Source organism: Lissotriton helveticus, chromosome 5_1, assembly GCF_964261635.1.
Source record: "Lissotriton helveticus chromosome 5_1, aLisHel1.1, whole genome shotgun sequence".
Taxonomy (NCBI): Eukaryota; Metazoa; Chordata; class Amphibia; order Caudata; family Salamandridae; genus Lissotriton; species Lissotriton helveticus.
This window is the reverse complement of record NC_136065.1, coordinates 1897756651-1897779736: the sequence shown is the minus strand read 5'-3', so window position 1 is coordinate 1897779736 and position 23086 is coordinate 1897756651. Positions and strand designations below refer to the sequence as shown.

The 23086-nt window shown below is 48.0% G+C and overlaps 1 protein-coding gene across 2 annotated transcripts in view; it reads right to left on the bottom strand.

Moving 5' to 3' along the window:
* LOC144755960 (inactive phospholipase C-like protein 2) overlaps positions 1-23086 on the bottom strand; it is a 566269-nt gene that overhangs the window by 315529 nt on the left and 227654 nt on the right. The gene's annotated exons all lie outside the window — the stretch shown is intronic.

The following is a 23086-nucleotide window of genomic DNA, read 5'->3' as shown; positions in this document are numbered from 1 at the left end:
CCCTCCCTGCCAAGATGCAAAGCTTGGCACACAACGCAATTCTACTTTTATGCAGGCAGCCGCAAACCTGTCATTGCAGCATGTGGGACGTTGGCCCCAGCACCTAATATATAACAAGCATTTGCAGTGCAATAGGTCTCACATCTGCCAGAGTTTAAGATGATGGCATTGCAAAAGACACTGCCTTTTATTTATGTTTCGATAATTAACACATAGAAGGTATTGTCATTTACAATGCCAATAGCTCAAACTCTTGTAAATGCAAGACCTATTTTACTTCAAAGAAGCAGCCGCCATTGTTCTGGGCTACTTGGAAGGTGAAAGCATACATGGCGCGCTGAATGTAGCAGGAAAGCATGTCGTGCCTGCAGTAGGAGAAACGCATTAAGGAAAATAGTGCTTAGAGACTAAATAAGACGCTCTGTGTAACAACAGAAATAAAAGGGCCAGCCCTCGTGAGAGGTTACAAATGAAGACAAGGCGGTACTAAGGAGGGACTAACAAGCCCATTAACAAATCAGAAGCCAGCATTTACAAAGGACAATGACAAGCCAAAGAAAAATATGGGAGAAGAGTGGACAGAGCTTCAATCAGGGCTCGAGTCGGGGTACCACGCGGGTGAACGCGTCCCCCCACTTATTTTACCGGGTGAACGCCGTTCCCCCTGCCAAACAGCTGGACTTCACTCTTTGGCCTCTCTGGGACGAGGAGCTCGGAGCTCACAGCACGCTGCTCACGCGCTGACTTCTCTGATGCAATTGTATGTAAGGGGTGAGCGAGGGGAGGCAATGAGCCCGTAGGTGCAAGCCACCTTTCGTGACGTCACTTCCTGTTGTGACGTCACTTCCGGTGACAGCGTCCCCCCACTTTTTTTTTAGGACTTGTGCCCTGGCTTCAACTCCATACTCGAATACAGCATGCCTCGTAGAGCTGCACATGCGCTGCCCAGGCTCAACCTAAAAACATAAGGGAACAGCCCAGAGATTTTCTTAGGAGCCCCCCATCCCAGTGATGCTGTGGAATGCTAGGGTTGCCAAACACCAAGGCTAGCAAGTCTTGATTCCATCTCTTGCCTCTTCCTTCCATCACCTTACCTCTCTTTTACCTCACTCTCGCAGGTTCTTTTTCATTCATGAATTCTTCAGTTGTCATTGTTTTTTTTATTCCCCCCTTGCCCCACTACCCTTTTCTCTCTTACTCTGGCTTAAAGTCTGATGATGAAAAATATGTCCTGGTTAGCAAAAAATGCATGTCGGTGTGATCAGTATCAACCATCGGCACTAATTAAGCACTGGTTGCCTCTGCCTGCAAACAGACATCGACGCCATCCAGTGGTGTACTACAAAGTGACAGGGTACCAGAATTTCTTCAAGCAAGGTATAACTTTTTTTACCCTGGGAATAGTTTGGAAGTAAAGTTCTGACTTGCTGCCTCCAGTGAGGCTCTCAGGTTTGATGACAGCGGTTTTCTAGCCTGTTGCCACTGTACACTGTGAGCCCTCAGTATTAATGACGGTCGAGTGCTGTCCTGCAGCTGGTGTCTAGGGCGATTTATTTTAATAACAGTGGAATTCTAACCTACATAAAGGTCTGGTACCCTCAATTTTTGGCCTGCTACGAGCATTCGGACCATATTTTGACCTGGACATCAAGTCACCATAATGTTGGCAGTAGCAGAACTGAAATCACACGCCTGAGGACACGTGATGACTTTATATGTCCCAGCCTTAGCCCTTCAACAACTTCCTTTCAGCAGCTGAGTGACTTGGAAAAAGACAAATAGTGGAAAGTGCAGAAGGTAAACGAGGTTCTTAGAAGCCTGTTAAGTTTCTGTTCTAGGTGTGGCCACAAGTTCTTGACCCCTAAGAGTTGCAGTAGCAAGGGCTTTGATAGAGTACCAAAAGGAAAGCCAGGAGTGGCCGTGGCCTCTTCCTAGCCCTGAGGGCCATATCTGTATTGGCTGCGGGGCTGTAGCAAATCTTCCAGTGACGGATCCTCTTCTTTAATAGATTAGACCAGCAACCGGCATCTGTAGCCCTCAGGTTCATTCACATTACAGTTCTGGCTTATAGCTGCTGCTAGAGTCCTAATAGTAGACTTCTGTCCTACGAGCAATACCTAGCGGCAGACATATTCATGCCAGTGTGATTCTAGACTACTACCAATGTTTGGGGCAATTGGTTTTAATGAAAATATAGATCTGACTTTCTGTGTTAGGTCTGTTGAGTTCTGGTCTGACAGAAGTATCTCCATCCTTAGTTTTAATAGCAAGGTTTATACATGCTGGGTGTGTCTGGTGCCCTGGGGAAGGCCGATGGCAGCCGCTATCCTTCATGGTGTGCCATATTGAATTGAATTCAATCGAAAAAACAGAGACCTCATCAACGCAGTGATCACCCCACAAAGATTTCAAATATCTTTCATAGTATGTATGTCTCATCCTTTGAAGGACAGTCCAGCTGTTAGCCATCTTCAAAGGTCTCATTGACTTTAATGGAGTCTCACAGCTGTAAGTCATTATTTCTGCAACAACGGAAGCTTTTGGGATATACACCTTGAGCTGAAGAGGTTACTTACTCTAAGAAGTCCCCTCCTCCAAATGTAACCAACTTTATGAAGCCAGTGTAGAGTATGGCTGATGTGGTTCTACATAGAAGCCACCGAGTCATGGGCTGAGCTGAGTAGCCTCCTTCGGGCCCTGAGCTGTCGTCTCAGATACTATATTCAATGAGGAGCCTCCTTCAAGCTTTCTGCTGTCCTCTTGGACGCAACGTGCAGGGAGCGGGTGGTTGTCTCTACCAAGAACCGTGGTGACACCCCAGTTTCCAGGTGTGAGCTGTAGATTTTCCATGGCTATTGTAGCTCTCAGAGAAAATACACCAGTCACTTATTGCAGCCACTGAATCTGACTATGAGTGTATTTAGGAACTGAGAATTGTGCATCAAGAATATTTTTTAAAAAAACCAAAAAGAGAGTCAAACGATTCCTTTTACAGCACAATTGTCTGAATACCCTTAAATGGAATAATAGTAACATCTTATATTTGAGGCGTTTGGAAACAGCAGAAGTGACATATTATGTGCTATGTAAAAAATCGAGTACTGAAGAGGTCATGAAATATTAGTACATCGGGTTCTGTGGAGTTTCAAAGAGTATCATTTCTCTGCAACATCAAATTAAGTATGTTTATATATAAAACAATGTTCCACTCCCTAGGGACAGCTTTTTAGGGTTGAATGGGGCTGAAGAGGTTTGAGTTCATCCACCCTTGAAAGCTATTGGTGGAATCCAAAATGACAATCTTTCTTTGCAAAAATTTGTGGCGGGTGTAACTTAAAAATCCAACTAGGCTGGCTTTCTTAAACTTCAATATTGACCCAGATCCAATGGTCTAGCATCAGCCTCCGCGGTGCAGGGGGCGCCCGAGCTCCAGGGGCTCCCTCAGCACAGTACACTGACTGGGTCTGGGACCAAAGTGGTAGGTGGTGTACACCATTTGTCATGCCTCTAACAGCATTGGTAATGATTCCTTAGCCCCAAGAAGCTTCAGCGTTGCTGTGCTCTACAAGTAACTCCTTGCATAACAAGTGCAGTGAGAACGTTTTCTTAAATTAGGCCCATGAGAACAGTCTCAATGGGGGGAGGCCAACTACAGGTAGGTCTGACCCCCAGGAAGTTTGGGAGGGTGGTGCAGTCCAGGACTGCCATCTTGTATTGAGGCTATTTTAGAGCCCAGAGTAACCTAATGGTTATAAAGGGGCTGTTTTTGGGCTCCCTGCTACCATTTTAGGTACAGGTGACCTGGCGACTGGTGGCAAGGAGTTATAGTGGTTATATTTATGCATGCTTTGGCGAGTTGTTGCTTTAATTTGGTGCAGGTACAGCTCCTGTAGCTAGTCTGCTGAAATGGTGTTGGCAGTTGCGAAAGTTGCTCAGGTGATGCTGCTCCTGCGGTTGGCCAGACGGCTTGATCTGGTTGTGGGTAGTGAACCTGTGCCACCGAGTTTGGACTTCTGAGCATCCGACTGCGTTCGGCTGGCGTGCTTGCCGCCTCGCAGACTGGAGAGTGCAACATCATCTGGGTAGCAAGAGGGCTGATAGCAATGCGACCGCTAATAGGGATGCTGCTCCTGTCAATGCAAAGGTGGCAGCAGCCTGCCCGCGCGGGCTGCGCATGTAAAGGGCTGCTGCCAAAGGTCTCATGTCAAAGTGGGTAGGTGCTTTGGAATCGCCAGCGGAGGTTAATGTGACTAACGATAGTGCAAGGGGCAGGAGGGGGAGGAAAGACCCCAAAACTACTTATTGAGGCCACAACGAAGGGGGCGGTATATGGGGAACAGCCCAAGGGACCTACTGGTTGCAGCGAGACTGCAGAGAGCAGGAGGGGGTCACAGACATACATATAAAGGGTCCCAAGGATATGGGGACTTCGCAAGAGGCATAATTAGTGGAATGGGCAGAGGTTTCCGCAGATCATAGGCATGGATCATGGTTGGGGAAGTGGGACTGGCTTCAGAGGGTCACACAGTGGGTGCGTGCATGCTGGGCGGCAGGGGTCCTTGGCGAGTTGAGGATAGGGGGAAGCGAGCAGTAGGGTGCTTGGCACCGGTGAGCAGCGAATTATCACAGTGGGCAAGGGGTAAAGATGGGCCCGCAAAAGCTCTTCTGGCAGCCATATTTGAGTGGAGTGAGCAAGAGGATCAGGGTGAGCTGGGGGAGCTGGTGGCTGGGATATCTAGTGACGAGACTGGTCAGCGGGCGTTGGGGAGGCGGGAGCAGAGTGGTATGCGGAGCGGGGTGCTGGCATAGGTGCGAAACAGGATTGTTGGTCCTGGGTCCCTGAAGGGGGCAAAGTCCAGGCTAGGAGGGCGCAAGGTACCAATCAACGAGTCCTGTCAACTTTTTTCCAAGTAGAGAAGCATCAGAGGTTTCCGGACGAGGGAGAGCTTGGTGCGGCTCATGTGCACAGGGTTGAAGGGTTTGCTGGGCCTCGTACGGGTGGTTCTCTGGATGTTGTTGAGGAACCATTCCGCCACTGTACCAAGACAGGGAGTGAGAGCACGCCCTGATATTTGGGCCAAGGCGGAAGACCCTATGAGTATAATGCTGGTGGATTATGATGAGGAGAGCCTTGAGGAAGGCGAGGTGGGGGACGGAGAGGAGCCTGTGGAGGCACAGCTTGGCATATGGAAGAGGGAGGGGTCCTGCCAATGTGGTACTGTCCAGTCTGGTACAGGCAAATGAGGCTCAGCAGAGTTCGGTGTTGGGAATTCAGGGGCCACTGGTGAGGCGGAAAGCATCTGTATGGTCACTGATCTTGGAGCCAGGTTAGAGCCAGTATGCCGGCGTGGGAATGGTGTCCATGAATGTGGACATGGGAGGTGAAGGGGCAGGTGAGTTGCTGCGTTACGGGTAAAGTACTTGGATGACATGGTGGTGGGTATGGACAAGTCGACAGTGCGAAGAGTGACCAAGGAATGGCGACAATGGGAAGGGGGGTTAGCAGTGTCAAGGCAGACAGTGGGGAGAGCAAAATTGATAAAGATGACAAAAGGAGGGGCCTATTTACGCCAGGCAATGTTCAAATATATGGACGTTATAAGCAAAGTTCATATCACTTTTAGCGGGTATACCTCGGCACAATATGATGAGGAAGTCCAGGTGCGCTTGACATGGTATCTTGAGGTGAAGTGGGGAGAAACTTGACACAGACGTGGCAGCATACCAAGAGCCCTGTAAAATTTGGGATGATTTTTTTACGGCCAGTGGCTTGACGATCGTTTATCGACCCTTTCAGGGGCGCCCAAGCCAACTATTGGTGGCAACTACATCAAAAAGACAAAGCAGGATGGGGGTAACCTGTATGACGACAAAAAGGTTTTGTGTACATGGGAGTACTGCAGGTTTCAGCATGCATGCTCCAAGTGCACATGCAGGCATGCATTCATTCATTGCTATGGGGCTGCAGGCTGTTACCAGGGACAGAATGCAAGACAGTGACAGCTATATGCTAGAGGTCCGGGGACACACCAGCAGCAGCAGTCATATGGAAACAGGGAGAAGGGGAGAACAGGGATCTGGTGCAAAAGGCTCTTACTCTGGTTAAAGTAGACAGGTTGGAATAACGGCTGGGGTTTTATAATCAGCCAGAGGAGGCAAGGGTATTGCAGGATGATTTCCAATGGGGTTTTTGATTGGGGTATGCAGGCCCCTGGGTGCGGAGATGGGCAGATCATTTGTGATTCGCCTAGGAACACAGACAGGCAGAGCAGGACAAGCTGGACAAGGAGGTTTTGGAAGGCGGGATGGGAGGCCCCTTTGACGACTGAACAATGGCGGCTTTGATTCCATTACCAATTGCTGAATTTTTGGCCTGAGGTGCGAGGGGTGGTGGGGTGGGGTAGGACAGAGACGTTACGTTTATGTTGGACTTGACGGAGAAGGGCCTGTCATGAGTGACTATTGCAGGAAAGCTTGCGAGTATCGCTTTTATGGGGAAATTGTTGTGGGGTTAAGCCCCATCAGCTGGGGAAATGGGACAGAGGATGCTTGAAGTTTGGGCAAGGAGCCAGAAGGTTTGGGGAGACTTGGTAATGGAGGTTGGGCACGTGAGGCATTATGCGGTAGGGGCACTGGTCATTGGACTGCTTTAGGTGATACATGTGTGTTACTGGGGCAGAGGGATGCGCTGAAGGGCATGTTGTCTGAATACTGACTGATATTTTCTGTTTCAGGTTCTGTTGCTGGTCCAGCAGTGAATGACGTGCCCATTTGGGTGGGGGGGGCACTCAATCATCAAGTAGGCAGAGCAGCAAGAAGCGCAGATGGGTTATGGAGCGAATTTGGGCGTTGACCGGCGTTTGTTTCCTGGGGTAAAGGAGGTATGAGAGGGAGTGAATTGATGCAGTGTTTGAACGGCAAGTTGTTGGGGGAAGATGCTCGGACGTTCTGGTAATCCATTTGGGGGAACATGGGTTGTGCTTGAAAAAGGTGTGGTTTTGTTAAGAGCTTTGAAGCAGAATTTATTTCGGATCAAGGCAAGGTGGGTTTGTTGGTTTGTTATCTGGACACAGGAATTGCAGGTGGGCCAGCTAGCCCTCAGTGTGTTATAGGTCACGCAGGAAAGTAAACGGGGAAATTAGTCAGTTTTGTAAGTTGATTTCAGACACATTTGTAATGCGGATGTCAAGTATGACAAAAAGAAATTCTTCAGAGTTGATGGTGTGCATCTTCCGTGGATAGGCATGGAATTGTACCTGTTGGAGCTGAGAGAGCTGTTGGCAAGGACCCTGAATATTAGTTGGTATGGCGGCCGCGCGTGGTCTAACAGGAGCAGCTAGGGGTGGATGGGTCGGCAGAAAAAGCCAACAGGCGTTCTTTTTCTTCATCGTGGTGGCCTGGAAAATTTTGCATGAGTTTACATAAGTTTGATTGGCGTTGCCATTAGTGAACCATGTGAAAAGGGAGGGTAAGCAGAAAGTTCTAGGTTGTTAAGTATAGAAAGTTTGATTGCTTAAAGGTTAATACATGCCGTTGTAGGCTGAAGGGGAATGTTAAAGTTCAAATTATTGAAATGCACTACAATACAAATTATATCGTTGCATAGAGGGGTATAATAATAAAGAGTTTTATAGAGCGCGAACAGTTGCCTCACAAGGAGGTATCCCGGCGCTATAAGAACAGAACGGCCGTAGAAGTCATGTGGCATACTTAACGTTGTGGAGTGAAAAGCCAGGTTTTCAGCAGTCGTTTAAAACAGGCTTCTGAGGGGGCCTGTTGGAGAGCGGAAGGAAGAGAGTTCCATAGCCCCGCCACATTGGCCGAGAACGTTCTTCCGCCCAGCCGTGCCCTTCGCACTCGCGGGATCACAATCTTCACCTGCCCGTTGGAGCGGAGGGACCGAGACTGGTGATACCTGGGGAGTCTAACTTTCAGGTAGTTAGGGCAAGTGCCAAACAGGGACCTAAAGGCCAGCGTCAGGGTTTTGAACTTAACCCGGCTGGCCACTGGGAGCCAGTGCATTGCCCGTAGATGCGGAGAGACAGAGTGTTTGAAAGGAATGCACCTCAACAGTCTCGCAGCCGCATTCTGCACCGTCTGAAGGCGCTGGATTAGATACCGTGGGAGGCCGAGATAGAGTCCGTTTGCGTAGTCCAGCCTCGATGTTATTGTAGCATGGACCACCATTTTACGGCACTCTACTGGTAGTAGTCTCAAGATCTTGCGTAGATTTCTCAACTTGGTGAGACAGCAGCCAGCAACCTGCTGAATATGGGAAGCGAAGGAGAGATTGCTATCCCATCGGACTCCCAAATTTTTCGCGCTCTGGCTCGGTGACGGAGGTGTTCCCATTTCCACCGGCCACCATAGTTCTGCAGGGGGGGGCAACCCCTTGCCAAAGAAGATAACCTCAGTCTTCTCAGTATTCAGTTTAAGTTTATTGGCGTTCATCCATCTGGCCACATCTCGGAGGCATCCCTTAAAAGTCGCAAAGGCCTCTTCAGACACCTCCGAGTATGGAAACACCAGCTGGGTGTCATCAGCATATGAGATATGTGGGTGGGATGGTAGGAGTGGGGGTAGGATATTGGAAAATTCATTTGATGCATAACAAGGTTTCGTTTTGTAAGGTGGGTTGCCCAGGTAAAATTTGTGATGTGCACCTGTTTCAATAAAGTGGCCTTTTTCACACATTATGGGTGGACAGTGGTCCGTGCTGCACCCCTCTCTCCCAATAAACCACGGTTTTAACGCATGCAGCTTGACCACCATTTTAAGAGTTCATCTGGCACCCATCGCTTAATATAAATCAAGCACAAACGCTGTAGTCTCACTTCCCTTTGGTGCTCCCAGCCAACATCCCCGGCTCCTTTAAGCGTTGAGGATCTATCCGGTGTCCTTGCTCTTCCTAGCAGCCGCCACCATCTCATTTATTCAAAGTGTTTGAGCCGCTTCCTTCCTGTGGACGGCTCGGCCCCGCTGGGAGAAGAATGCTGTATTTATGGGGCATGTTGAATAGAGAGCAGTACACTTTCTTTGCGCCTGCAGAGCTAGAAGCCCCGGTGCCTTTCCGGGCCAGTTTCATTATTAATCTGAGGTCCTTTTTCTCAACTCGTTTGTATTACTCACATGAAACTGTTAAGAATTCGTAGCTCACTAAGGGGCATATTATCAAGAACGGCCTTAAAAATTATCGCCGGTTTAGCAGCAGAAAACTGCTGCTAAAATGGCGATAATGGGCTTGATAATGTGCCCTTGAGAATCCCAATAGAAGTCCATGTTCTGGTGTGAACATGGGCTTCTATTGGAATGCTCCAGGGCATATTATCAAGCTCATTATCGCCGCTTTAGCGGCAGTTTTCTGCTGCTAAACCGGCGATAATTTTAACGCTGTTCTTCATATTATGCCCCTAAATCATTTCTAGGCGCCTAACTGGTCCTCTTATAATTTAATGTTTACCTGAATGACTTGAGATCTTCAAATGTATTAAAAGCGAGGATGGATCATGCATGAGGAGCGTGCAGGAAAGTGCCGTCCACTGCCTCGCCATCAATATATGAAACACAAATCAACACAACACAGTGAGAGTTGGATTCACCAAGTCATTTGAGCGTGTAAATGCAACCTGAGTTCAACCTATGTACTCCCACATAATATTACCTCTTCCTGTTGTAACATTAGGTAAAAGTAAATGTTCCCTAATGGGTGAGGAGTAAGTGTTCCATAGCAGGAGGGCTTTGGAAGTCTTCTTCACCTCAGTACGTGTAATCTCTGACACCGTTTTCAGTGCTGGGTTTTCGTGGAACAGCACAATGCATTTTGAGTGTTCTAGTCTTAATTTGGAGCCACTGAGCGAATTAGCCCAGCTAGAAGGCAGTAATTTTAGTTTAAAAGCAAAGGAGTGGAAGCAATGGACATGATAACATGGAGTAGGTTGGCAGTGTTTACATTTTTTCTCTGCATTTTCCCACCCTGCAAGCAGAGTTACTCCATTTACGTAACAGAGTAAATCCATTCCCAGAGTAGAAATGAGAAGCAACACCCCAAAAATGGTGAGAGGGTCTGGGAAAGGGCTTTTTCAACAATATATTTTTTTTCTGTGGACAAAAAAAGTTGCAAAATGCCATACGCTTTTGCACATACCGCTTACTGATATGCGGTATCGAATCACAACCAAATCCCCAGAAATTCGATCAAATGGATCTACAGGGATTTCAAGTTTCCCAGTGTTGTAATGATGTTTTATCCCAGTATAAAATTTAAATTAAAAGCCCCACAATGCCAATCAAAAACCAGAAGTGTGCAATATACTCCTGCATGGGCATGGGCAACTTGAGAGCTTGGGGGACTAGGTGATAATCCCAGTCAATGCTCTCTCTCACTGTGTTTCTTCAAGGACGTCATTTAGGGTCGCTAGAGGTCAAAGTTGCGACCCCTGCACTCTCCCTTGTGACCCATGAATTATTGTTGTGACCCCTGGACTCTGTAGTGACTAACGTGCATCAGGAAAAGAGAAATCTATTTCCAGGGTGTACTTCTCCTTTAAAAGAAGAGCCGACGAACTTGGATCACTGAGTTTGTAAACAGGTGCGCTGCAACTATTACAATTTGTTCGGTGACAGAGCGACCCACCGTCCAAACCCCAGGGTGCACAGAAGCTTCACTGCAGTGTAGACATTTGGGACGACACAGGACACAATGTGTCAAATTAGCGGAAATCAACCGGGAACAAAACAGCTTCATGGTACAGGCAATGCTGAAATAGGAAATCTTTGTAGGTAAACATTTCAAAATGTTGTCATATCCTCTTCTTGTATTTGAGAGAGTGAGAGATAGAGTGAGAGTGAGTGAGACAGAGAGAGAGAGACCTTATGAGCAAGTGTGTGAATGAAAATGGCAGTTCTGTCACTGGCATACTTTATGTAATTCTTGGCAACGGTCTGGCACTACCATACTGTAGGCAATTCTTGGCTTAAAGGGTTACATCTATTTCATATAGGGTCTAGCCATTGACTTTCGGGGCAACCACTGCACATTCTGAAAAAATAGGGTCAACCCCTGGGTAGCACCAGGCGACATTGATTTGGCACACCATTGGCTCTTGAGCCAATTTGTGTGACATTTGACCCCATTTCTTTCAACATTGTCTTTGGGGATACTCTCCCGGGGCATCGTAGTAGAAGTTCATCATAATAATTGAAGCCTGCACTGCTACAGCCAAAGCTGTTCTGATCTTTGTGCCTTTCAGCCATAGGTGTTCTTTTTCATTAGGATCCCAAGTCATATGACATCACCTCCTGTAATGCTACCAGTGGCATAGCAAAGGGGGGGGGGCGGCATGAGTGCTGGGGGCAGTGGCCACCCCTCCCATCCGTTCTTACCTACTGCCGTTGCAGGACGGCAAAGGCAGGAATTGCAAGTACCCCACCCCCGGTCATTAACTACAATGTCATCAGAGGGCTTGTGATGTCACTTGCGCTACCCCTCGCATTTTGGCGAATCGACGGCCATGTGTTTCTTAAAAGCATTTGAGCCCTCAAATGCCACATTCTGTCAAGCACAAGTCAGCTAATCTTCTCTAAAGATTCACAAATTCACTCTTGCCCACCCCTGTTTCTCACATACTTAGGAGGAGACACAAAAATATCACTCAACCAATCAATCAATCAGGGGTTTATAAAGCGTACTACTCACCCATGAGGGTCTCAAGGTGCTGGGGGGGGAGCTCCGGATCAGTCGAGCCAGGTCTTGAGGTCCTTCCTGAATGTGTGCAGGGTTGGGAAGCGTCTGATGTTCACAGGGAGCTCGTTCCAGGTCTTGTCTGTGATGTAGGAGAAGGCTCTCCGCCTGTTCTGTCTCTGTGGATGCGGGAGACCTCTGCCAGGGCGAGGTCAGCAGAGCGGAGGTTCCTCTTGGGTATGTGGAAGGATACTCTCTTGTGGAGGTTTTTGGGTCCGATGTTGTTGAGGGATTTGTAGGCATGGGTGAGGAGTTTGAAGGTGACCCTCTTCTCAACAGTGAGCCAGTGGAGGTCTCATAGGTGTTGGGTCATGTGTTCATGACGAGGTGTTCTGAGGATGAGTCTGGCAGCGGCGTACTGGATGGTCTGGAGTTTGTGTTGTAGGGTTCTGTTGAATCCGACATATAGGGCGTTCCCGTAGTCCAGTTTGCTGGTTACGATCGCGTGGGTGACGGTCTTTCTGCAGTCAGGGGGGATCCATTTGTAAGGTCTTGCGGAGGATGCGCAAGCAGTTAAAGCTGGGTAAGCAACGGAGTTGATCTGGCGGTTCATGGAGAGGGAGGAGTCGAGGATGATGCAGAGATTTCATGTGTGGTCAGTAGGAGTGGGTGGGTTCACGAGGGTGGAGGGCCACCAGGTGTTGTCCCAGGCGGAGGTGCAGGGTCCAAGGATGAGGACCTCGGTCTTCTCTGAGTTGAGCTTCAAACAGCTGTCTTTCATCCAGGCTGCCACGTTCTTCATTCCTTCCTGGAAGCAGAATCAGGTGTCTTTGGGACTCTTTGTGAGTGAGAGAATGAGCTGGGTGTCGCCGGCGTAGGATACAATGCTGAGCCCATGCTGTCAAACGATGGTGGCGAGAGGGGGCATGTAAATTTTGAAGAGCGTGGGGCTGAGTGATGATCCTTGGGGTACTCCGCAGTTGATATCGGCGGGTTCGTAGAAGAAGGGAGGGAGTCTGATCCTCTGGGTTCTGCCGGAGAGAAAGGAATGGATCCAGTCAAGGGCGCTCCTTGTATCCCCGCGTCATGGAGTCTGGTTGCAAGAGTGCGATGAGAAACGGTGTCGAAGGCTGCGGAGAGGTCTAGAAGGATAAGGGCCGGGGTGTGTCCCTGGTCGAGTAGCATGCGGATGTCGTCTGTGGCGGCGAGGAGGGCGGTCTTGGTGCTGTGGTTGCTGCGGAATCCAGACTGGGAAGCGTCTAGGATAGAGTTCTCTTCGATGAAGGTGGTCAACTGGGCATTCATGAGTCTCTCTGTGATTTTGGCCGCAAAAGGGAGGAGGGAGATGGGCCGGTAGTTTTTCAGGTCAGTTGGGTTGGCAGTGGGTTTCTTGAGGAAGGGTTTAACCTCCACCCGCTTCCAGTCGTCTGGGAAGATGCCGGACATGAAGGAGGCGTTGATGGTCAGTCCAAGTTCGGGTGTGAAGGCGGCGGCCCTGTGGAATATGTGCGGTGGGCAGGGGTCCGTTGGGGCTCCTGAGTGGGTTTTCTTCATGGTAGTGGTGATGTGCTCGACGGTGGCTGGTTTCCAGGTCATGATGGTTGGTTTATCGGCGGCGTTGGGGAGGGGGTGGGGGGTCCGGCATCTGTTCGCTGAAATCGTCGTAGATGGTCTTGATCTTCAGATGGAAGTAGGAGCTGAGCTTGTCGCAGAGTTCCTGGGAAGGTGTGACGTCCGCGGCTTTGCTGGGTTTTTTTTAACTGCTGACCAGCTGCTTCAGTCCGAGGTTGTCGACGTTGTTGAGGAGAGTGATGATGTCGTGGTCGTTGTGGTTGTCGAGGTGGAAGTTCAGGTCACCGAGTAAAATTAAGTCTTTGGAGGTGATTGCTTGGGGGGCGACGAGCTCGGCGATGGTGGTCTGAAACTTCCAAACTTTGAGAAGGGAAACGTCACCAGTTTAAAACAAATATGCACACCCCGACAGGGGCGAAGTTAAGGATGGCATTATCAGCGGATTAGACTTTACATGAAAATCCTATCCTCAGATATTTCCTGAACTGCAGGAGCAATGGGCCAAGTCTGATGAGTGGGGACATCCTGTTCAGCAGTTTCTAAGAACTGAAGGCCGGGTCTTCATCTCCAACCCGTTAATGCCGAGGATTCTTGTGAGAATTTCAGTGCTTAATTTGTGCCAGTAATTGCAGGCGGTCGCCCTTAGCACTCTGGCCCTGAACTTATTGTGCATCATCAGACTTTCTAAGAGAGAGGAAGGAAAGTTAGAATGAAGGAGGGCGAGAGGAAAACAGTAAGAAAGGGAGAAAGCAGGGGTGGAATATGAGCCAACACAGTTAAACGAAGAGATATTAAGTTCAGGAACTTCGCCCCAGCTGCTGTGATCGCGGCAGGCAAACACTAATAAATAAAAAGTTATAATAATGACAATTCTTTTTGACACTGCGCGAGCGTGAGGCAGGGTGGCGGGGCTGAATCCTGCTATTGGAGGATTACTCCCGCCCCTTTCAGTGCACATGTCTTGTTTGCCGGGTGAGTACTTACGGCCAGCCCAACATGCGCACTGTACACGCAACAATCCCCCGTTATTGCTGGCATAGGTCCCCAGCCTCAAAGTGAGCACTGGGTTAGCCTGTTCCCACCAATCCTGGAGCTGCTGTTTTGCTGGGAGCAGCTCCAGGATTGTTCAGGAGTCGCGTTCCACTGGCCATGAATGGAAGTCCTTCCGGTTCCGCCTCGTGGACGTCACGTCACACCACCATCGCCGGGAATGCTGCACTCGGCAGGAGAATCATTGAGGTGAGTTAGGTGCATAGCATCCTCCCATATTTTCATACTGCCAGCCGCCGCTGAGTTAATTTAGGGTGGTGGAGAAAGAGGAATGAGGTGGGATTAAGACTATGCAGCTTTGTTTCAGCAACCCTTGCTGAATAACAAAGCTTTGAGCCAGTACAATTACCATTTTTGGGTTTTTTTTTTCAAACAAAGCATTGGCAAAAGCCCCGGGTGCAAAGGGACCTGCACCAACGGAAGGCAAAGGGGCAAACAGAGTAAAGCCACAGACTGAGTAGTTCCTGTAATATTTCCAACAGGCTGGTGAACGGGCAGACTGGGTGGCCTGGCAGATCTCTCCCACTGTCATATCAGCCTTTATTTGTTTAAGAATTGTCTGGCTTCAGGAAGAATCAACATATAATAAAATATCCCCTTTCACTGAAAGTAGCCCATTAAGTCATAAAGCCATGTTCGCAGTCTCAATTGAACAGAAATAACATAATCTCTTTGTGGTACTTAAGTACATTTCGGAAATGAGACTTTGAGAGAAGCATGGTGCCGCCTGCTTGGCGCATGAAAAGTCTGAGACACACGAGGGGCAGCTGATCTCGACTGATCATATGCGGATCCAGTCCTCCCTGTTCTCCCAATTTACAGCTGAATGTTTTTTCTTGTCATAGGTGATTGCCTGTTCTTGCGTCCAGAAGATCCTCTTCTCAAACTTCTTCTGATCTGTGGTAGGTAGCAGCGCTTAATTTGTACAAAAATAAGAGCCGTGGCCCTCGTCAGGAGGCCACTGCATCTTGCACCGCCCATTGCCCCTGCCATCGCCGCCAGTGACAGACCCAACACAACCACTTAGCATAACCCCCTACAGGTATGACAATGCGGAATATTTCAGGCCTCAAATCTATAAGAATGGATTGGGTAGCAGGTATTAGTCATTTTTAATGTACTTTGAATGAATAAAAACCTGTTATTGTGTTCATCTCTCATTTCAACAAACAGCACCACCATGTGGTAGAGTGTCATAAGTGCCGGTGTTGGCAATTAAGTGCTTGCGCTGAGCACCGGAAACCACTGTCTCAAATTAAGCCCTTTTGCCATGTTTGACTCCTTGGTATTTGTCACTCTGAGGTTCATGTTTACACCCAAAGGATTCAAGGCTGGCTTCAGGAAAAGGTGTCAGATACTGGCATAGGTGAGCACAACTACTGGCATAATGGGCACATGAGAGATGCTGCATGCATGGTGGTTATGCCCTTGGATTGTGGCTACCTTACAAAACTTGGAGCCACGGCTTAAAGAAAGTCTCAACGTGGGGTACCAGTTCAATCCAAGACAGGGTTCTTTTCACAGAGAGCACCTTTTGCGTCCTGCACGAACACAGTGCTGTGAGGTGCAGGTATGAGATTTTTCTCTGAACTTCTCCTTGGGCCATGTTGGGAGGAGAACATTGCTCTGCAGCGGGAGAGTTTATTGACTGGGAAAGTCCAGTTGTTGTTGTCCAAGTTACCACTGTAGCCTGTAGTACACCGGGTCCTAGCTACCATGGCATCTGTCTCGTTTACTGAGGTCCTCAGCAACCTCTCACAGATATTGATCAAAAGCCATGTCCATCTGGCTGGCAACTGTTTGCTGTCCTCTAACGTGATCGAAAGCCTTTATTGACCCACAACTGTTGGGATGCAGCTATGAAATGAGGCGATGGTCCAAGGTTGCAGAAGCGACTCCTTACTAGACATCAGAGTGATCCTATCACCCTTTGCAGGCCATCTCGGTAAGGGAGCATTGAATGAGCGGCTCGCTCACCTACAGCAGGTTCTGCACCATGAACGGAGGTACCAATCTGTGATAGGGTCAATGCACCAAAGGCCTAATGATTTATGACAGGCAACGAGCTAGTGACCAGAGGATGTGTGATACCAACTGCCCACAAGGGAACACATAATTTGTGTTGTACACAATGTAGCAACAACGCATCTTGGACAATCAATCAATCAATCATGGACATTTATAAAGCGCGCTACTCACCCGTGAGGGTCTCAAAGTGCTGTGGGGGTGGGGGAGTGGGAGGTTGGTGCTGCTACTGCTCGAAGACCCAGGTCTTGAGGTGCTTCCTGAAGCTGACATACACAAAGCAACAAAGACCCACATATATACAAAAATTGCACCATAAATCCAAGAACTTGGGACATACACAATCCACCAGAGACTCAAGAATCTGTGATGTTCACAATGCAGCAATGACCTAAGAATCTGTGATATTGTTGATGTGCCAGAGCAGCAACCATATATGACATTAACGTTACACCAGAAACTCAACTATTTGTGACACGGATGCTGCTCTACCGACCCAACAATTTAAGAATTTTATGATGCCGCTCGGGCCAAACAGTGAAGAATCATTGGATGTGCAAGGATTTCTGATAGATGGTGAAGCAATAACGAATAATGAAAATCACAGCTCATCTGTGACTTAAGTGTTTGTGATGATGAGCTACAATGGACCAAATGACTAGTGACATGCTCAAGACACCAGCGGACTATGGATTTGTGATATTGAGAACAAACTGTAAGTGGCATCTCATTATATTATATTAATAACACACAGATCCCAAATAATTTGTATCATGATTTGTGACACCCATGTGCGCCATGATGTGTGACCCTGACAACATTTGAGGAGAATAAGAATTTGTAACAGCATGATTTGTGACACCGAGGTACACTGTGAAATCAAGAATTTGTGACTTTTAAACCACTTGAAGGATTCAGAAATTTGTGACAAGAACATGCATGGGATGCAAAGTTGAGTGTCACTGCTCGTGCTCCATAGATCCAATGATGTGTGACTTCCATTTGGTGCAAGGGGAACCAACTATGTAGCAATTTGTGTCACCTACAATTAACCAGAAGATTTGCGATACTAACAAAACCCTAGGGGCCCACTTATTTGTGACGTTTGTGACACACATCGCCTCCAACGTATTGTTAAATTGATAAATCCCTACTGACCCCCAAATATATGATTTGCATGATTTTTATAATGCACCAGAGACCGCATGAGTTGTTACTCTGAAGAAGCACTAGAGAGCCAATGATTTGTGACACGTGGCACACCAGGAACCCAAACTCTTGTCACATCAGCAAAGGGCCTAACAAGCTGTGATATGAATAACACACTAGGGAGTCTCGTATTTGGTCTTAAATGGCATCATGGTGTCAAAAAAATTAGAACACCAATGATGCATCGGAGAGCGGTGGACTTGTGGCAGATAACTCACCAGGGACACAGAGACTTGACATTTAGGCAGTAAGGGCCTAACCGCCTGTGACATTAACAGCGCACTAGAAGTTAGATGATATGTGATTGGCAATGCCGAAATACTTGTCACATCAACAAGGCACAGGGCCATAACAACACGTGATCGACGCGAAACACTACGGCTCTAGAGACCCGAGGATACCGTTTTGATGGCGCACGACCCATCATCGATTTAACAATTTGTGACATCATAGCCAACAAAAGCCGCAATCAATTGACGAAAGATTTGATGCTGCAGAAACTCAAACAGCCAACGTGGGACTACTACACGAAAATAGGGAAGGAAGCACATTCTCTGTGAACAAATATTGACAGACAGCCATGTCCAAGATTTGTTAACCCGGCCTGGGGCTCCCCTCGGGTGGGACTGGACACGCCACTGCTGGATGTGATGTGGAGGGGCAGCGAGAACGGCGTAGCAGAGGTTCAGCAACAGAATCCCACGCGAGCCCGTCATAAAAGATGACAAGAGACGCTAATGGCCTCGAATAAGGCCGCAGCGCTCAAAATCCCCTCGCTGCCGCCCCCGGGGCACGCGCCCACGTCGTGGCTGCCAGAGCCATTCAAAGTCTACGCAACACGACGTCCTGTGCGTGCCTGGGACGCAGGAAGAGCGGGAAGGGAATACTGGATGTCTGTGGCAAGAAAGAACGCTTCAAGTAGCAGTAGTTCGGAATTTAAAATTGTCGAGCTCTCAATTTTTGGAAAAGAACTACGCACAAAGATATTAATAACTTATTTTCCCCTAGGACTCTTGATTTAGCAATCTTGTGGCTTCGCTATAGTGCACTCCTTACTTCGGCACTGTCACATCTACGACCGATTCGTCATCGGCATAGCAAAGTATCAATGGGCCCCATTGCAAACAAGAAGGAAAAACGCCCCATCCATTGGTTTGGCATAAAAAAACACAATTATGAGGGTGTAGTGGCCCCTAACACGTGTAGGCGCGGAGCCTGACCCGGCTGCAGGATTCTGGACCCGGAAGGGCCATGAAACAGCATGGGTGGGCCATGAAGATGAATGGGGTTGCCTACCGTCGCCCAGGTGTCTGAGAGATGGCTCTGTACATGCAGGATGGTCTTGTAGGGGTATGAGTAGCATCCTCTACTACTGTTGGGGCCCTCTTACTAGGTTTACTCCGTATTTCAGGTGGGCTTGTAACTAGGTGCTTTGTCTCTTCTGCTCTCTCACCCTCATTTCTCTCTCTGCCTCATACTTTCTATTCTCCCTTTCACCCTGCTCTTCTGCCCACCTCCCAAAATGCCGCCTCCTACTTCACCCTCTTCTCTCTCCACCTCACCCTCCTCTCTTTCTCTGCTTCACCCTCTGTTTCTTCACCTCATCCTCCGTTCTCCTTGCTGTGGCCTTCGCTCTCTCTCTCTGCCACACCCTCCTTTCTTCCCCTCAGCCTACTTTGTCCCCCTCACCTTCCCCTCTCTACCTCGCCATCCTCTCACTGTGCATCAGCATCCTCTCTCTCCACCTCCCCCCTCGCCCATCCCTCTCCATCCCACCCTTCTTACCCAACCTCCCTGTCACTCCCATCTGTCTTTCAGATCCACCCGCTTCTACTCTTCTCTTAACGATCTTTCATTTCTTCTTTACTATCCCCCTTTTTCTACCTCACCTCCTACCTCTTCCCTCTCCCCCTGACTCTCCTACCCATCACCCTCTCCTCTCCCTGCTGCACCTTCTCCTCTCTCCACCTCATCCCCCTCTTTCTCCACCTCTTCATCTTCTGTCAGCATCACCTTCACTGTTGCTGAATATGGGGCAGCGATTTGGTGTATGTAAAGGAAGCTTGACCTGTTACTATACAAGTGTGTGTGTGTGCATGTACTGGTGTGTGTAATCGGAACTTGCACTCCTCCTGGCCAGGATGTGACTTTCACCGGTAGCTCTAAATTCCTGTACCGTGGCAGCTTCAAGGCCTGGATCATATACAGCGTGCTTAAGAGCATGCACAATATTTGCCAGGACCTGCGCGCCATGTCTATGTAAACAGATAGTAAGAAGCTGTGGAACATTTTAACGTTGAGAATCGTACCCATCGCTGTACATATACTCCAAATAAGAGTGATAACTATGGGAGAACAATCAAAGTTGACAACCTGAGGAGAACCAACCAAATATCAAATGTGGGCTGGTTTCTACTGGGAAATATCTATTACAATGTAGGCATTACAACTTAGTGCCTTTACAATGCAGTCAGTGCCACGACTGCAAAGTTACCACCCGTCCCATTACAACGCATGTCATTACAAGGACTTGCTTTGGAGAATGCGGTGTTGGACTGGTGTTGGATTCCAAGTTCAGCTCCTTCCCTACTGATTCACCGACTGGAGTTGGAATAGTAATTTAAACTATTCCAAAGTCCAGCGCTTCCCTAAAGCAAGTCGTTGTAATGAAACTTGTGGTAAAAACACAGTTGTGGTATTGACTGCATTGTCAAGCCATGCGTTGTTTTAGCATGCATGGTAACAGATGCTATTCGTTTCTACTTGTAGCTGCATACTGTGCCAACAGTGCAGCTTCTGAGGTTCACGGCTGGACTTCTAGTGCTGGCTGGCTTTTTCCCAAAGAATATTTGGATGTCAGTTTCTTGAGCAGAATGGATTTTATAGGGAAGAAATAGGAATGTACAACTAATGTGAGTGCCTGAAATCTGGTCTGTCTCTCCTGAATTGTGACTGGCATGATGCTGCCTCTTTCAAGCTCTCTTCCTCTTTCCCACTAGTCTCTCCGAGTCCCTTCACCCTCTCTTTCTCCATCACTCTCCCCGCCTGTCTCTTTTGTTCTACCAATCTCCTCAAGTTACTTCACCCTCCTTCTCTGGTCTCTCCCTCATCAGTGGTCATTTGCTCATTTAGACAAAATCAAAACATGTGACGTAGGTAGACATTCGTTTGCATAAATGGTCATGGGTTAAGTGTAGATTCACAGCAGGAAGAAAAAAACACAAGCCACTACATACATGCATAGATCCACACATTTTTCAATTACTTTTAATGGGGTTGCAAAATCCTATCCAATTGTTTCAGCAATATAGCACCTCTTAAGTACTGTATGATGAGAGCTTGTGGCGGTAGCTTCTGATGTAGTGGGAGTGTCACAGGTACCCCTGCTGTTCACACATGCATGATGACAGCCACCATCATGACTAACTTCACACCTATCCCAGGCACTTCAGGGCAATGGTGCTCCGCATGAAAGCCAAGTAATTAAGATGTGAGATAGAGGCTGCAGGCCCAGGCGAATCATTAGGAAAAAGAATAAAGGCTGTTTTTCTTGTAAATCGGCCTTGGGTGGACCATGGCAGGGCGTGACCCACCTGGCCCTCCCTCTCGAACCAGGCCTGCGCGGAGCCACTGTACCTGCTGATTGATAGCTAAGCCCCTGCCCCATATCAACTGGAGTACTGCATCGACCTTCTCAATGCATCAACAATGGTGACTATTATTATCATCAAATCATTTCTGCTCATTATATCCACCCCAGAAGGATGTATGGTGGTTAAGTATGCCATGTTGGAATTCTAATCTATGCCCTGAAGGATATGCGCACACACAGATTTCAGCGGCTTGGGCGTTAATCGTTGGAGCTATCTCATTGGAAAAACAATTGTATTTGGATTTGATTTCTTATATTGTACCAAATGTCACGAGTAGCTTACAGGTACTGCCACATTACACAAAACATAACATACAATCAATAACATATGCTGGAATTCCCATAGCATAACAGGTAGAAAACCATATTATAAAGTGACATATGATTGGTATCTTTACCACACCACATGTAAGAAATTCTTCCCCGATGCAAGCACGCTTTGCGGGGGAAGTTGGGGGGGGTGGGGGTTGGCTTACAGGGAGATTGTAATCATATTTGGTGGATCTGCCTGCAAGTCAAGGTCTATTGTGTCGAGAGGATGTGGTGTAATGGTCAGAGCTGCTAACTTTGGAACTCGGGAACTAGGTTCGATCCATGGCATTGGCTCAACATCCTGTAATTCTGGGACAAATCGCTTATTCTTCCTGTGCCTACCAACAAAATGTAATGTATCCTTGTGTAACACAACAGGTGCACATGTATAGCGCTCCAATAACTTTGGGTTGAGTTTGCGTTATATAAAACTGCAAAAAAAGGGCTTGCAAACGATGCTATGGTGCCTGCTGCAAGCAAACAGCCTTCCTATAAACCTGAGATAATATGGAATTGGGAGCTGCAAAGACGACTGAGATTGCATTTTAGAAAATAAAAAAACCAGAAACCCCACCTATCACATCCTTGTATTTAAGATTATGTAATTTTCCAGCGCTGGAGCTGCTGTCTGCTGCCTTAATGGGCTCACAGGGGTCGTTTGAAACAATTTTGGACCCATTACGATCATTTCTGTTATACAGCCTTACCCAGAGCCCGTGCACAACACGGCTGAGAGCCCTGAACGTGCTTATTCCTCTATCACTGCAGTCTCGAGGCTATGGCATGTCTCCTCCGTGGGCAGACTGTTCCTTTGGGGCATCGACATCTCACAGACTTCAGCTAGCAGAGACATCCATCCTGCACCGGAGGGGGCGTGGTTTTAGGCATCAACATGCTGCTATCATTTAGTTGCATGTGACTTTATAAGTGAATTACACTTATTTTCTGATTGAAAATCTAGCACAAGTATATGGTTAAAAAAACACACACATAAATACACTGCAATTCTTGGTGCTCTGGCTCCAGCGGCCATATGGTGGCATCTAAAGGTGCGGAAAGCTACAGATCTGGGCCACGTGGGACAGATTGGATCACGCTTGGCAGAATGACTGATAAACGAAATATAGCCCGATCATGGGGGGGTTGCAATATCTGCACCAATGCGCGTAGACTGGAAACAAGACACTGGTGTATGGTGGTAGAAAAGGTGATGTACGAAGTGGTGGTTGCCCCCACAACTGGGTGAAGTTTTGGGGCCAGTGGAATGTGTATGTGGGTAGTTCATGCACTGCCCCCATGGCAGTCGCGGCCCGTGGAGGGAGTTACGGTGGGGCAGGGAGGAGGGGAGGAGGGGGGAGGGGGGAAATGGAGGGTTGCTAAAAATCGGCATATGGATAATTGCAGGTAAGTAAACAATTTAATTCATAAAACGAATTTTGTAGTGTGCACTGCATCGCATAGTGTTGTCAAATTCCCAATAAAAAGATGTTAGAAAAAAATACACTGTAATTCTCGGTGATGCTTTCCTACCACCAAGTATGCAGCACCCAAGGCTCCTTTCTAGATGTGCACTAGCCTATAATAAA